Source organism: Lytechinus variegatus, chromosome 8 (assembly GCF_018143015.1).
Source record: "Lytechinus variegatus isolate NC3 chromosome 8, Lvar_3.0, whole genome shotgun sequence".
Taxonomy (NCBI): domain Eukaryota; kingdom Metazoa; phylum Echinodermata; class Echinoidea; order Temnopleuroida; family Toxopneustidae; genus Lytechinus; species Lytechinus variegatus.
In genome coordinates, this window is record NC_054747.1 from 813524 (window position 1) to 817814 (window position 4291).

Consider the following 4291-nt stretch of genomic DNA (forward strand, 5'->3'; position numbering starts at 1 on the left):
AAATTTTTGGAAAGATAAGATAATAAGATCTTGGGCCTGTTGCATAAATCTTTTTACCCGAGAAAACTTTGGTAAAAACTGACAACTAAGGTTAGTCTGATTTCTGACATTAACTTTAACACTGGGCAAAAACTCCGGTAAAAACAACCTGAGTTTTCTCAGGTAATTTGTTTGTATGCAACGGGCCCATCGTGTGTACATCGCGTTCGAGAGATGATGAGGTGAAAAGATCTTGTATCTCATCATATCTATACCCGTAGGAGAAACAGGGTTGGCGATTTTTTTTATTTAAAAAAAAAAATTAAAAAAAATCGGATTTTTTTATTTTTTTTTAAAGTTCCTTCGAAAAAAAGGGTAATTATCCCCCCTTACTCTTACAATGACATCAATATTGATGTTATACATTTCACCCATAACATTGTTCTTAACCACATATTTTGTAATTAAAATCCAGTAAAAAATGACAATTAGAAATAAATTTGAGGAATCATGTATCTGAACTTAATTCTATCATACATAGGCCAATGAAGGAATATTCCATAGGAAATTCCCAGTGAGTAGAGAAAATTCCCCTCTGGGATTTTTCATTCAAACGTTTAAAAAATCCAAGAGAAAAAATCCCTTATCAAAACTGCCAACAAACCCTTTGCCAATTACTCGTATTCATGTATATTGTAAGAAAAATAATTCAAATCAATGATTTTTTTTTCAATTAGTCAGAGCTTTACAATAGTCAAAGAGACACTACAACTGTATATGTTTAGGATCTTTTTAGTTTGATAAAACGCTCTTCTCTTGCTACAGATATAGATGCAAAACTCTCAGTTTTGGAGAACAATATAGGAGATAGCTTAGTCAAAGGGTGACTATACTACATTATGTTACTGTGATATTTTACACTAATCTACAATTTTTATTCCCATATTCTCTACAAAAAAAATCATCCATGTTTCATCCATGAAGTATGAAAACAAATCTACTTACTTTTAACTTAAAGGATAAAAACTGCAAAACTGCTTAAATTACAATATATGTATTACAAAAAGAAGTATTTTCTTTTAAATGAGACACAGCTTACAACTGCCAACGATTGTAACTGAAGTACCTGCATCTTAACATTTTAATGCAGTGTTAAATGTTTATTCTGAGTTTTGCAAATTGTTGTTATAGAACTCTTTCCATTGTTACATGCAGATACAAAACTTCCATTATTTGTAGCACTGAACATAAAATGGGCTGCAGTGACTTAAAAGGTTTAAAAGAGAAAGCTTTTCTCAACAGTCAAATTATGACTGTACTACATTATGTTAATGTGATTTTTAGAATTATGTTATTTAAAACATCAAATGTATGATAAATGTAACAATACGAAATAAGAGGCATGTTAAATATGTTGATTACATGCATGTATCATTTTTTTTACATGACAGAAGTAGTTATGTGTAGGCGAAGGATCAAAACTGGAAAACTGCCAACAAACCTTTTCTCATTGACTTTTATATATTATATATTTTTTTTTACAAACTGCTCTCTGAAAAGTGTTTTGGATTATGTGAAAACTTTATGTTAAGAAAGAAATTGACTTATAATAACTGACAAAGAATGTAAAATTTCAGAAGAAAAACTCGACATAATTTACAAAAAAGAGTACCTATTGACAACATACATCTGTAGTTTTTACGGAATTACCTGATTTTATTAATTTGATTTTAATTTGTTTTAAGTAGATATGAAGACTTTGTTGATCTTTTGTTGATATAAAGTTAATTCAAAGTTTTTCAGTTGACTTGAAGAATTAAAACTGCATTGAACAAATACTTTGTCCATGATTTGTACATTTTTCAATGGAAGTGATTTAAATCAATGATTTAAAAAAAATCATGGTGATTTAAATCGCGATTTAAATCGTTGATTTTAATCCGCCAACCCTTGGAGAAATGATTAGATGGCAAGATCTTGGATATCGTAATTGAGAGGTGACGAAATCCAAAATCGCCCGGTCATCTGACCATCTCTCCAACAGGACAAGAATAAATCTAAGATCCTGTCATCTGACCAGCTCTTCAAAAGGATGGAGACATAGCTCGTCATCTGCTCAGTTTTTCTGAGGGATGTGGACACAAGATGATTATCGTGGTACCTTTAAACTTCCATGCAATAAACAGTATGGGTCAACAATAAGATAAATACACATGGCATTTTAATATTGCAAAAAGAGCTGTACGGATTTCTTTTCGGTCTTGTTATTTTGAGTATTTCTTTAATACTAGTTTGTATACCTAAAGTTACATTGTCATGATCGGTTAAATAAAAAAAAGAAGCTATATTTGTCCTTTTGTGATGATTTGACTTTGAAGAGAGACATCCATACCTATCCAACTAGACATTTATTCTTTCCACTTGTTCACTCCGAGGAGTGCTTTAGTCCATAGATCAATTTGCTACTTTGATATAATTACATGAATTTGCTATCATTCAACAAGAATATAAATGATTTATTCTCTCAAAATAGTTTAAATTATTTTTCTTCAAGTACTTTTCATAATAGAAATGCATAATGCTGCTTTGTTTTATTCAAGATGCAAATGATGTGTATCTTAATATGATACAGGTGAATTATTTTAGTTTTTGTATTGACCTATTTTTGTTTTACGAATATTTATTTCGATCCTTGTTTTAGTCAAAAATAACCACTACGATTTTATGATAAGGGACTCTGCGCTTCGAGCATATTATATGATTGTTCCTATTATGTATTATCTCTATCAATTCATTTTTGGTTAAAGGGGGAGTGAGCTGTGGAACTTTGTGTGGTATCTCATTGACTGTGTGTTATAGATACGTAGTCTTAAAATATACGTTTTGAAATATCTAGCAATACTACAGAGAAGAGATTGAGCTATAATCGTATTTGTATTGAGAAGCTAAAATGTTCTCAAAGGAAAGTAATTGTTTTGCTACATATTAACATAAGTATTACGGAATATACATTGAGTAGTTAATAAGATATTATCATTTAAGTGGTTCCATATTATTATACTACATTAGCATTATGGCTATAAAGGAGTCTGGCCATGTATGAGTAAGGAAACTGGCTATGTATGAGTAGTTGAGGACTCGAGATGGCGCTATTGGTTCGTATCTGCTTTAAATACGCGCATTTTATATTTTTTTCACTAACATGCTTGTTTGTTCTTCATCACTGCCTTTCTTTTGTTTGTTTGTTTCTTATGTTAACTTCGTCTTGGTATGGTCAAACGTTGTCAATGTAAGAAATCATTACATACCTCACCTCTTCTGTTCAGTTAACATGTTTTATCCACGGCAGTTCAAAGGGTGCACGTTATATTGTCTGTTATGCGCATTATTGTACTGTTTTATAATTTGCCAAAGTGCATTGTTTTCGATTTATATAGGCCCTTACATAAATGCTTGATAGCCGCAGTTAATTTGGCGTAATGATGATGATAATAAAGTTTAATAATAATGGCGATAGTAATGTTTGAATAAATACGCAACTACCTCCTTGATTTATTTTGATGTTCATATAATCTGAGAATACCAGAGCAATTTCTCCGATGTATATTAGCATGATTACCAATGATGATAAAGATGATCATAATGACACTAATTGTTTGATGAGGTAAATTGCCAATTTGTCTACTGCCCACTCGTCCACTTACCATATGGTCTGCATTCGTTTATGCTAATGCGATTAAGTCCATCACCATTTCGTCTAACAACCATTTGGTCCAATAATCACTTCGTTTAATCACAATTTTGTCTATGACGATTTCGTCTAATAACCAGTTGGTCTAATATCCATCTTCTCTTCATTCGTTTTGCCCAATGTTCAAATAGACCAAATGGTTTAAGGAGCTGCACTGGGTTCGATTCCGGGCCGCGGCACCTATGCCCGTGAGCAAGGCATTTAATGTGCAAAGCTCTTTTATCCTGCTTTCAAATAAATGAAAATGTTATATGCATTATTGGTAACTATACATGTGCGCTTTTAAAAAAAATGGTTTATGAACTAAATGGCGATTGGACCAACCGATTATTAGACGAAATTGTGAGTTAATGCAATGTCGATTGAATCATGGGATTTTGGACGAACTGATGGTAGACCAAATCATATTAGACCAGTTGTTGGCAATTGGACAAATTGGCATTGGACCAAATGAAAATAAACCGTTTTATTTATAACTGCCTACGTTTTTTTATTTTGTTGCTTAGGTTATCAACTCATTTGGCCTATTAATGTGCGATGAGTATGGTCTATTGAATGTCA